Below are 12812 nucleotides of genomic sequence, written 5' to 3'. Positions count from 1 at the left end.
CCTATGTTTAATGGGTGATTAATTGTACGTGCACTGTGGGTTATTTTTATAGCTCGGATTTTTACATTTTAAACTTCAACAACAACAACGCCCATCTTCGCTTCTTCACCATCGGCCTTTCCCACGTGCATGCGTGTCAAGCACAGCCGTGGGCGGATTCCATTGTGCCAGGCGGGGTTTCTTTAGACTTTGGCGTCTTGGAATTTCACTCCAAATATGGGCATGGCGCCCCTCTCAGCCAAGTAGAGGGGTGCGAGCACATCTGCTGCCTCTCGGCCAATGGGGAGCCAATGCAACATATTGCTGCTTGACTTCCTGGTCGATGGGTGGAGACATGAGCATCCCCCTCCGATCAATCTCGGATGGCCGGGAGATCTCCCGACATGTCTGTCAAATGAGGAGGGGAATGACATGAGACGGATCCCTCCCACCTGTCAAGAAAAAAGGATAAATTTCAGGGGCGACCAGCCGATAGAGTCTTCCCGCCGTGAATCGCCTGCCTGTGAGCCAGAGGAAATCACTTGCCTGCCGGCCTTGCTGACTTTGCCTGCCTCATCGCCTGTTTTGCCGGTGGAGTGTGCCAGCGCCTGACGCTACCCTCCGTACCTGGTGCTTGGAGCGGCATCGTGTTTTTTTTTTTGTTTTTTTTTTGTATACCTTGGTCGAGGCTCGTATGAGAGCTAACACACAACTCACAGCAAGGAGGCATGAGACAAGAGGGGTGGGAGTGGAAGGGACAAAACAGTGGGGAACAGACACATTAGGTGAACTGTGGAAGGGAGAGGGATGGGGATGGGACGGGGAACATGGCGAAGAGAAGATGGACATTTCAGAGACTTTCAGGAAGGAAAGCAGGAGAAATGAAGGAAGTGGGCTTGGGTGGATTATCGGGGGTAGAAAAGATCGAGGATTTGGATGGGGGAAGATAAGAGGTGGTGGTGAACAGCTGTTTTGAAAGCCTGGAGGGAAGAATGGGAAAGAATAGAGTGAGGAAGTTTATTCCAAAGGCGGGAAAAAGGAGGAATGAAAGAGTGAAGATGAGCAGTGATTTTTGATTTTGGTAGTTTTACCAGAAGGGGGTTGTTGGCGGACCTTGAGCGCCCTGTGGAAATGTGGTGGGGACAAATCGCAGAGAGAGCAGGGGGGGCAAGGCTGGAGAGGAGTCGGTAGAAGACAGAAAGACCACCGACCAACCTGCGGTGATTGAGTGAGAGGCCCAAAGACTCAGCATCATTGCGGGAGATGCCGATGATCTTAAATGCCCTGGTTTCGACAGCGTGAAGCCGAGAAAGGTGGGAGGCAGGAGCACCAGCCCAGAGGGGAGAGCAGTACTCCATCAGGCTACGGACAAAAGCTTTGTAAGTGGTCAGGAGCTCAAGAGGGCCGAGGAAGGACTTAGCACGACGGAGGATTCCCAGTCGGCGACTGGCTTTTGAGGCGAGGTTGGAAATGTGACTTTCCCAGGAAAGGTCATGGCAGATAGTGAGACCTAGAAGCTTGAAAGAAAAGACTTCTTCCAGAGGATTGTTGAGAAAGTGGATGGGGGGGGTTTTGTAAATGGTCCTTTCGAAGAGACATAGTGAGAGTGTGAGATTTGTCTGGATTGAAAGACATGTTCTACGTGTTGGACCAGTTTGTGATTTTATCCAGATCTGCAGTGAGCGAAGAAGCTGCTGCTTGCCGGTCTGAGGGATGACAGATGGTACGGCAGAGGGTGGAGTCGTCGGCAAAGAGAAATAGAGGATTTTCCAGAGACTCCGAGAGATCATTGATGAAAACCAGAAAAAGAACAGGGCCCAGAACGCTACCTTGAGGAACTCCAGCCTGGACAGGAAGAGGGGATGAAAGAACTCCATTTAGGGCCACACGTTGACTGCGACAGGAGAGGAAGTCTGCGAGCCATGAGTGGAGATGGCCTTGAATACCATGGGAAGAGAGTTTGTTGAGTAGTGCAGGGTGCCAGACTGTATCAAAAGCACGTGATATGTCCAGGGATACGGCTCAGATTTCCTGTCTGGCATTGTGGACCTCCATCCATTGTTGGGAGAGCAGAAGCAGCATATCCAGGGTAGAGTGACCTGGTCTGAAACCAAATTGATGATTGGAAATCAAGCCATTGGAGAAGAGGAAGGATTTCATGTCTGAAGCGATGATGGATTCCATCACCTTGCTGATGATTGGGAGAAGGCTGATTGGTCTGTAGTTACAGGGATCTGTTTTTGCACCTTTTTTATGCAGGGCAGTGATGTTAGCAGATTTCCAAGCAGATGGCAGATGACCTTGGGCAAATGAGAGGGTGAATAGAACAGAGAGAGGGTGAGCAAGAGCAGAAGAGCAGGCTTTGAGGACACGTGGGCTGATGCCGTCTGGACCGGTTGCAGAATCTGACTCGAGGTTTGAAAGCAAGCTCTCCACCTTGTCAGGAGAAAAGGATACAGAGTCTAGGGACAGTTGGGTGCGACTGGGTAAAGTGGGTAGAGATAGTGATGGGTTTAGGACACAAGATTTAGCTGCAAACACCGAGTTTAGACATTCAGCTTTATCACGTGTGGAATCAGCAGTGCGGCCATTTGAGGTAAGGGAGGGGATGAAGGGGGAACATACACCAGAAAGAGATTTGATTAAACGCCACCAGGATTTTGAGGAGGGAGAGAGGTTTGAGAGTTCAGACTTGAGATGAGAAAGATGTTGTTTTCTGGCTCTCCTGAGGGTAGATACACACTTGTTCCGAGCTTTGTGAAAAGAACTAAGATTGCCCTCAGTTGGGTTTGCTTTCCATGAGGCAAAGGCAAGTTGTTTCAGGACAACTGCCTCGCCACAAGCTTCAGTAAACCAAGGGCGGGAGGAAGGGTAAGACAACTGAACACGAGAGGGGATAAATCTGTGCATGAGGGAGAGCAAGTTTCTTTGAAAGAATTCCCAGGATGAGTTGATGTTTGAGAAAGTAGTGATAGGAGACCAGTCTGTAAGTTTGATGGCTGCTCGGAGACCCTGCCAGTCGGCTTGAGTGAAATGCCAGACTCGACGGAGGTGAGGTGGTTCTCTGATAACAGCCAGAGAGATGTCCACTTTGACAAGGACGTGGTCAGAAGAACCGATTGGAGCGAAGGAAGAGCAGCAGATATTGTCAGGGAAATTTGTCAAAATCAGATCCAGAAGAGATGGAGTACCATTGGTTGAGATCCGGGTCGGGAAGTTGACCGATTGAGTCAGTCCCAATGAGTCGCAGAAAGCTTTTGCTGAGGTGCCATGGCAGGTGAGAGAGGTACCCACACCTAACCAACTGGCATGATGACAATTGAAGTCACCACATAAGAGGAAGAGATAGTTTGGATGAGAAGATAGAAGATGGTCCATGTTTTCGGATAGTGAGGTGTAGATGGAGTCATCACTGTAAACATCACTGTGTTGCGGGTTCGAGTCCCGCCAGGCCAGATCATCGAGAACTGCACGAAGCGGAAAGGTCCAAGCCAGATCCTTCCCTCCCGCTCACCTTCCTTCCGAGCTGGGGGTTCAATAAAGGCCGCAACCACCATTTTTTTTGGGGGGGGGGTGTCTGCGTGTGGGCCCATCTTTTAAGTAGAAGCGTTTCAGTGCCGTGTGTGTGCAAATTGCATTCCTTTTATTCGGTTAACTCTGCCTTCTTGTGTGCTCCCCCTGCCCCATTATAAATAAATATCCCTTTTGTTAAATGTTCCAGCTCGTTTCTGTGTTTCTTTCATTGGCTTGGCCCGGTGTGTGTTGAGAAATAGCGAGGCCATAAATTGTTCATTTGGTCCGACAGGCCTTGGTAACCTCCGCTCGGGTTACACACGGATCGGTAACGGCTCGTTCTGCTCGATGTATGTCGAGGTGTGAATTCCCCGGGAGCTTGACCACGTGAGTAATTAGGTATTCCACACATGCCTTCCTGACTTCATCTACCCGCGCAGTCAACGTGTGGGACTCACCGGAATCCGGAATAATCTCTCTGACTGTAAAATCCCCTTCATCGATTTCCTGATGACTCCACCCTGTGCCATGACATTCCTCATTCTTCTTACAGACAAGCAGCAACCTCTTTCCTCTCTTCAGACCTTGAAAAAAGATCACAAGCTGGTCCAACACTTGCAATATGTCTTTCAATCCTGACACATCTCCCACTCCCACTATCTCTCTCCAAATGGATCAACGGGCAAACCCTCCCCCTCTACTTTCTTCATCATACTCTTGATGAAGTTCTCTCATGATCAGCCATGATCTTTCTTGGGCAAATCACATGGGGGAGTTGAAGACTTGGGGCTGGGGGAGTTGAGAACTTGATGTAGTGCCGGATGGTTTAAGCAGCATCTTTTGAGAGCAGAAAGCTGTATATTATTAACTTCAGATATTATTGTATACATTTGACTGTTGTTTGCATTGTGTTGTGAAGTCAGCCATTTTACATTACGTTGAAGTTGTGTGGGCACCTGCTCGAATAGAATATTGGGAGAACGTGAATATTTTGAAATTGTTTATAATAAGAAGACTGTTTATTATGAAACTTGAATATTTCAAGAGTTTCAGAATAAAGAAAAGTCCTAATATCGGAATTGCTCTCTCTGTGGTCTTGGGAATATGTAATGGCACACGATAATCGATTTTGGTCGCATGTTGATCAAAAACAAAACCTATCAGTGTCCCTGAAGGTGACGACACACATAAAACATGGCTGCAGCAGAACTATGTTTAACTCTCCAACTATTTTTCAAGCAATGATTTCAATTTTTTTTTTTTTTGAACTGCAAGATGTCCTCCACATCCAAGTCTGGAAATGCATCCACAGCAACCAATCCTGCAACATCAAGTTTAGCAGGGAAGAATGCAAGAACCAATGAAGAGCAGCAGCCGTGTTCATTCATTCACTCATTCATTTACTTATTTTGAAGGCAGCCTTTGGCAACTGGTTGCATTTTTGCTGTAACCATGATTATGCTGCTGTTGCAGTGGCCCCAGTAGGTGAGGCCAAGAATTTGTGACTTGTTTCGTGGGTCAACGATAGGTCACCTTTTTGCGAAGGACACTGTGAGATCTTCAACGTTCACCAACTATTATTCATGGATGGGATGTCCAGTTGAACTTCCATCCTTTGGACAGCACACATGGTCACCTCTCCCTGCCTTCAAAGCACAATCGATAGTTGAAGCTGGTCCGAAATTCGAACCCTGGCTGGATGGCTCTGATACGAGTGTGTGGACCTCCAGGCCATTCTTCCAGCCATGTTCATTCACGAAAAAAATCCTTTGGATGTTCACAGCTTCTTTGCCAATAAATAACAACAGTTCATTACCTTCACCTCTCTTTGCTTGTGTGCACAGGATGTCTCAAAAAGTTGTGGATGAGTTGGTTGGGTGACGAGAACAAGCCGATTCCATGTTGGTTCAGGTCTGAATCCAGATCTGGCCCATTAGTGGGATCCAAAATGTAAACTAATCAGTTTGGGGGAGGTTTGCACTCTTCCCAGTGCCCTTCTTGTTTAATCTGCTCATAAGCGCAAGACCTTCTTCACTGCATTCCATACATGTCAGAAAGGACAAGTAAAATGGGGGCTTGTAATTACCCTCGCAGAAGGAGAGAGGGAATTGCATTTGGGTCCGTTTGTTTATTTATCTGCTCAGAACTTTCATGTTTACCTACACAACTTCTTGTCGGATTGAGACGAAATTTTCACTACTGGTGCGACTACTTATGTGGAATGTTTTAATAATTGTGACGTCAACGGTCACGTGGTGTGGCAACCATGTTGGTAAAAATTTGGATCTCTGTGTCTGAAACCGCACAAAGGAAAAAATTCTAAATTGGCACATAGCAAGTTCTCCTCATGGGGAATGTTATAATTTTTTTATGACGTCATATGTGCCTTCGTTATGATGTCATAATTGTATATATAGAAAACCACATCCGATCAAGCATGAAAATTTTGAGTGTCATCATAGGATAAAATGGTCCATCAAAATTTTTTCGGCTCGTCATTGGTCATGTGATTTGGCAGCCTTTTTTTCGTTTTTTTTTAAAACCTTCAAAAATCATCTCTGAAATAGCTGAACAGATCGAGATGAAACTTTGCACAATATCACTGCCAATTCATGAGGAACAAAATGTTCACACGTATCATGTAATCGGACACATAGGTTTTCAGCCATATTGGATTTATCCGAAAACATAAAAATCTTATCCAGAACAGATGGACAGATCAAGGGGAAACTTTACATAAATGTTCCCTAAGGTATACGACGGGTATGGGGTACAGGATGGATCACAATACTCGGTTATGGTAGTTTCTTTGGATATTTTGCGCCGCATTCAACAGCTCAGTTCATATTGGTGGTGTCTCTGGGTGCCCATGGCAGCGTTTGAGACCGGTCGCTTTAGATTGTTGGCCTTGACACATCGTGCCATATGAGTAACACGAATTATTTGATATATTCATCATTTCTCTCTTATCTCCATCAACAGATTAACAACATGGCAGTATAAAAGTCGTAACTGCTGAGTTGAACAAATGTCCTGAACTCACGGACTTAATTAAGTAAAGCACGTTGTCTGGGACCCTGCCATCGGTTTGCTGCCGAACTCTGCCAACTGTGACATCATCGATTCCCTCTGAAAATTCTATCAAGATTCAATTTTTTTAATCCGCTATCATCTGTGTAAATACATGGAACACATAATGTGAAGATTTCGGAAGTATGAACAGAATATGTTCGGAGAAAAGTGTGTTTGAAGTTCCAGGCTTACGCCCATTATATTGCGATTGATGAGTGATGTCACATGGTTTGGCAGCCATATTGGATTTAAGAATATATTAAATAATACTTTCTCTGGAAGCGCTTAATCGATCAACGTGAAACTTCACAATTGTGATCTCGTGGTGACGCGGAATACATGTTGTAAATTTCAACTTGATCGGACACATGGTTGAGCAGCCAGAATTTGATTTTTTGATTGGGGTTTTTTTTTTTAAGGCTCACTTTGCTGTGCTTGGATGGGATTGAGGGTGGAGGAGTAGCAACTGGTATGTGAATCATATCCAGGTTTCTCCTGATGACTTCATCTTTGCTTTTTGCTTGGTCGAGATCCTTCTGATGACTCCAAAGCAGAAATATATCTTTGGTCTTCCATTTGATTTGAATTTAATTTATTTTAATCGGATTGTAAAATCAATTAAACGGTAATGAAAGATGGCATGGGAAAGGGTCAGGTCTCCAATCAAAGCGGGGAGTATTGGTACCCGGTGATCACTGCCAGCAGTTGTGATGTATCGGTGGTTGTTAAAGATAATAATGACATTGTTGCTCTTGATAAGTGTTTAGATTTGTTTTGTTTAGCTTTGTCTCTGAAATATAACTGGGAAAAAAAGCAAAGGTCAATGCGTTCCCTGTGTGAGAAGCAATTCACTTGGAATGGCACGAGTCCCGCCAGTACACCTTCCTGCAATGTTAAAATGGGTGGACGAAGGTGTTCAATATGTCAGGGTATTTCTGGGATCCCCACACTATGGCTAGAAAACCGTTGATGGTGTTGCTGAACGTGTTAAAAAAAAATAAGAGATTGAGTAAGTATTAGAGAGGTTTGCCTCACCTTTCGTGTCGAGACCAGGTCCTGGTAATCAATAATTTAGTTGCCTCTTTTTTATGGCACAGGTTCATCTGCCTGTAACCACCGGAAAGCTTGTTAAAGGGAGTGCAAAGGCAACTGTTGGACTTATTTTGGGGAGGCCATCACAGGTTATGACCAAACATTGTATGCCGTCCATTGGCCGAAGGTGGCCAGGGGATGGTCGACATCAGGAGCCGGATAATGGCCTTTCGGCTATGCTCTGCACAAAAATTATCAGAAGAGCAATTAACAAACCATCTCCTGGCTACTCACATTCTGCAACAAGCAGGTGGGCTTGGATATGGCTGTAAATGTTTTCTGGTCCTGCTTCAATGTGTTGACATATCTTCTCTATCTAATTTTTATCAGAGTCTGTTGAACGCCTGGCAGAGCCTTTCAGTGTGCCCCCAGCAGGACACCTATGTCACGAAGATATTTGCACAAGAACCTTTGTTCTATAATCTTCTTTTCCCCAGTATTTCCAGAAGTTGGGACTTCTGCCAAAATTTTACATCAGCTGGCATTACAAAAGTATGGCACCTCCGGCATGTTTTAGGTTGTGGGTAGAAATCTGCTCAAGAAATAGCCAACCGAACTGGAGCTCACTCTAAAAGAGTGATTGGAAAAGTCTTGGGAAAGGTCATACGAATAGGGTTCCAACTGGGATTAGTTTGGACCCAGGAGCATGAAGCATTGTTCAATGAGTGGGTTTTCCTCAGATTATGTGCATAGTTTATTCCCAACAACTTGACCCCCCCCCCCATTAGAATGGGGTCAAACCTCTTTCAAAAGGCGAGCAGTAAATAATTGTGCAAGTCTTGTGTTAATTATCTGAAAGAGGATACGCCATTGAAGGGAGTAACCCGGTGGAAGACACTGATGTCTGCTGGACCCCCTCTGAACCTGCTTGGGACTCTATGTTTTGCAAGTTCATAAGTAAAAGGTCCGGTGATCTCCAGTGAAGGTTGATCCTCTGTATAGTACATTCCAGGAGACTAATTAATCATTTCTCTCCTGCATCCACGTGCTGCACGTTTTGCATATGTACGAAAGATGTGTTCCAGGCCTTCATTCATTGTGTGAGATTGCTCCCTGTATTTCATTGGTTTAATTTTGTATCACACAAAATTAATGTTGTGTTTTCGTTGTGTTCCTTTATTTTTGGTTTTCATGCCAGACCTAATAAGTTAAATATGCTTATGAGGCTTCTCGGAGTAACTGCCAAATTGGCAACATATCTCTGAAAGAAAGGAAAATTAAATGGAAAACCCATTGGGCAACGCAATGCCATGTTCTTCTTTCATGCTCTCGTGTGAGTGAGAATAAAAGTTGAATAATTTTTTCTCCCAAGATGCTAAAACGCTTGATGAGTTCACCAATACTTGGTGTCAGGAAGGAATTTGTGAGGTTCCTGAGAACCAACTGAAAATACTTTTGTGATGTGCTGTGGGTAGTCCATAAAGTTAATCTTTTCTTCCTTCTTCATTTCTTTTCTTCTCTTTTTCTACGTTTTTTTATTTCCTATTTGTTGAATTGTATTTTAGTATTTTTCTGGAGCTTCCTTTGTTTCATTGCTTTTATGTTCCAATGGTTGGTGTAATTGTATATATCTTTGTATTTTGTGATTTACAAAAAGGACTTTCTTTCTCTTTCTCTCCGTCTCTGTGGAATTCTTGCTCTATCCCCTCCCAACACAGTGCAATACCCTCCTTCCGCACCTCTTACTCTCTCTCTCTCTCTCTCTCTCTCTCTCTTACTCTCTCTCTCTCTCTCTCTCTCTCTCTCTCTCTCTCTCTCTCTCTCTCTCTCTCTCTCTCTCTCTCTCTCTCTCTCTCTCTCTCTCTCTCTCTCTCTCTCTCTCTCTCTCTCTCTCTCTCTCTCTCTCTCTCTCTCTCTCTCTCTCTCTCTCTCTCTCTCTCTCTCTCTCTCTCTCTCTCTCTCTCTCTCTCTCTCTCTCTCTCTCTCTCTCTCTCTCTCTCTCTCTCTCTCTCTCCCTCTCTCTCTCTCTCTCTCTCTCTCTCTCTCTCTCTCTCTCTCTCTCTCTCTCTCTGGACATATCCCGACAGTGTTTGTCTCCGGACGTGTCCGTGCAGGGTTTGTCTCCAGACCTGTCCGTGCAATGTTTGTCTCTGGCCAGCTTGCCTCAGGACGGGTCTGAGCGGTGTTTGCCTCCAGACATGTGCCGACACGAGTTTGTCTGCAGGCCGTGTTTATAATATGACTGATAGAAAATGGATTTCAGACATTATTTTGTTTCCATCTTCACTGTTATTCTGTGGAGAATCATGATGAGATGGTGTGAATTATAATTAACGCTCCACCGCACATGCCTTCCCTTCCTCTCACCTCACACTGTTTTCTCTTCCCCATTCCCCACCCTTCCTCACTCCCCCTCCCTCCACCTCTTCATTTTCCCCACTCTATCTCCACCACCCTCCCCATTTTTCCCTCCCCCTTTTAGTATTATCATTTGCGAAGCGACGGGTGGTATTTGCTCGTGTGTGTGTGTGTGTGTGTGTGTGTGTGTGTGTGTGTGTGTGTGTGTGTGTGTGTGTGTGTGTGTGTATAAAAATCACACATAGACACATATTCTGTATTTCCAGGAGATAGATAGACACATATATGGAAAAACAGACACGAAGACTAACATTATATAAGATAGACGGACAAATGAACAAAATGACACACACACACACACACACACACACACACACACACACACACACACACACACACACACACACACACACACACACACACACACACACACACACACACACACACACACACACACACACACACACACACACACACACACACACGTAGGAGGAGAGTGAACAGCCGAGAGAATGTGCACGTGTGTAGTTTGGGTGAAGAGAGATTTTCAGTTCCGTGGTACAGATGACGTCACGTCCGGTAAACAACCAAACCTCGAAGCTAAACTGGAACGAAATCAAACAGGTAAAATACACAACTTTGAATCGGGTAAACGATACCGATGGTGGAAATCAGTGATTAAAATGTTAATAAAAGTGATTACGACAAAGAGGAAGAAGAATGATGTGCGTTCATCGGGAAACGAAGAGGAAGAACTTCCGGGTTCTGATGAACCAGAAACACCCTCAACTCTGTGAACTGGCACTAAAATTCCTGAAGGATTGTGGGAAATAGATTTAAATTTCTTAATTAAATAAACGATTTTGACCACGTTTATGTGCGTGTCGTGTATAGAACCTATGGCAAAAAAAATAATAATAATAATAATAACTTCCGGGTTGATCTTCCCTTGAACCATTACACCAGAACTCGAACTCAGGTCCTCGTGGTCGGGACGGAACTGACTGGAAGAGGTATTTTCGGAATTCTCATTTAACACTGAGAAAGATCTGTGAACCGTTAATTTAAATATAAAATAATATTCTGTCACGTGATGGCAATGAAGGTAAGTTAAAGGTGTTTTTATCGAATGTTTGTTGAGGTGTTTGTTTTATTTAATGAGGTGTTTTTCACTCGTTTTGTTTTATTCACCACATCGTTTTATATCACCTCATCATTAGACCTCATTCTTCCTTTTAAATACAAAACTTCCAGAAACCTTTTATAATTAACTTGTAAATCCAAATTGATCTCCAAATCAAATGAGATATCCACCTCCCAGAACCACGTTATTCTCACGTAACCACGTGATCTGTTTCCACCCCCTTTGTTTACCGATCCGAATTCACCTCACGATTTTTTCTTCAACTTTTCCTTTACCTCATCTGATGTGATCTTTATCAAAATTGTAATATTAATAATAATAATAAAAACTATCTGTAAAAGTGCTTCATCTTCCTCTTCCACACGTGTGGTTCCCATGACGATCACACGTCACGATTCTTCTTCTATTCCAACAGACTTCTCTCAATTCGACCTTTCCCTCAGACCTTGTCGAAAAAAACCTTGTGTTGCAGCGTTTCTTCTCTCCATTCCCTTAATTCCCCTTTATTACTTCCCTCAAGAAATGTCTTTGGTTGAATCTCTGAACGGAAAATTAAATAAAACCAATTTGTTTGGAGTGTTCTCTTTCCATCAACCATTGTGGGTTTTTTCAACTTCAACTTCAGTGCCAATTCACCTCTCTCACTCCTTTATCATGGTGTGAGAACAACCATCATACCTCTCAAAACAACCATCACACTCTTTCCCCTCCAAGCTTTCCTCTCACGTTTCTCAAAAACTCCCCACCTCTCACCCTTCTCCCTCCATTCACCCCTCACTCACCCTTCTCAAAGTTCCCCCCCCTCACATCCACAAAGCTGCCTCATTCCCTTGCCCTCTCCCCTCCATATCATCACTCTACCTCCTCAAATTCTCAACTGCCTTCTGCCCCTCTCTTATTACTCCCCACTGTACCTCAACCCAGCAGCACAGAGCCTTTTCTCCTACTCATCTGGCCCCCTCAACGAGCTCTTCTGCTATCCCCCACACTTTCAATAACTCTCCTTACCTCCCACCCCTCCACCCTTGTCCTACCCTCCCCATCCCCTGCACCCAAAGCCTCCTCCCTCCCTCTTTATTAACAGTGTGGACCTCAAATATCCGTGCCTTCACTCAAACATGACATATATTTCCGCAAAGGTTGCCACTGCCTAACAGAAACTTTCTTCCCAAAAGACGTATCTGACTCCCTCGTATCTCTCCCTGTTACTTTGTCCTCCAGTTGATGGACCTGAGCCTCGTCCTGGTGGAGGAGTTGCTCTGTTCATCAAAGACTCTATTCCTCACTCTCCATGCACTGACCTCACTTCCCCACTCTCCCAGGAATACCTCTGGCTACGGCTTCCCTCCACTCCCACCTCATGTTGATATGTGCACTGTACCATCCACCAAACAGTAATGACTCCATTTACACCTCACTATCTGAAAACATGGACCAACTTCTCTCCTCTCATCCGAATTCTCTTTTCCTCATATGTGGCGACTTCAATTGTCATCATGCCAGTTGGCTTGGTGTGGGTACCTCTCTCACCTGCCATGGCACTTCAGCAAAAGACTTTTGAGACTGACTCGATCGATCAACTTCCCGACCCGGATCTCAACCAAATGGTACTCGATCTCTTCTGGATCTGATTTTGACAAATTTCCCTGAAAATATCTGCTGTTCTTCCTCCCCTCCAATTGGTTCTTTTGACCACGTGCTTGTCAAAGTGGCC

General features: G+C 44.7%; 1 protein-coding gene across 1 annotated transcript in view; it reads left to right on the top strand.

Annotated features, from left to right (window-relative positions):
* The window catches only part of LOC147021223 (uncharacterized), a 95049-nt gene that overhangs the window by 54309 nt on the left and 27928 nt on the right, over window positions 1-12812 (top strand). The gene's annotated exons all lie outside the window — the stretch shown is intronic.

The sequence above is a fragment of the Eptatretus burgeri genome, chromosome 8 (assembly GCF_056783735.1).
Source record: "Eptatretus burgeri isolate ZD-2024b chromosome 8, Ebu_testis_v1, whole genome shotgun sequence".
Taxonomy (NCBI): Eukaryota; Metazoa; Chordata; class Myxini; order Myxiniformes; family Myxinidae; genus Eptatretus; species Eptatretus burgeri.
This window is presented reverse-complemented; position numbering and strand designations above follow the sequence as displayed.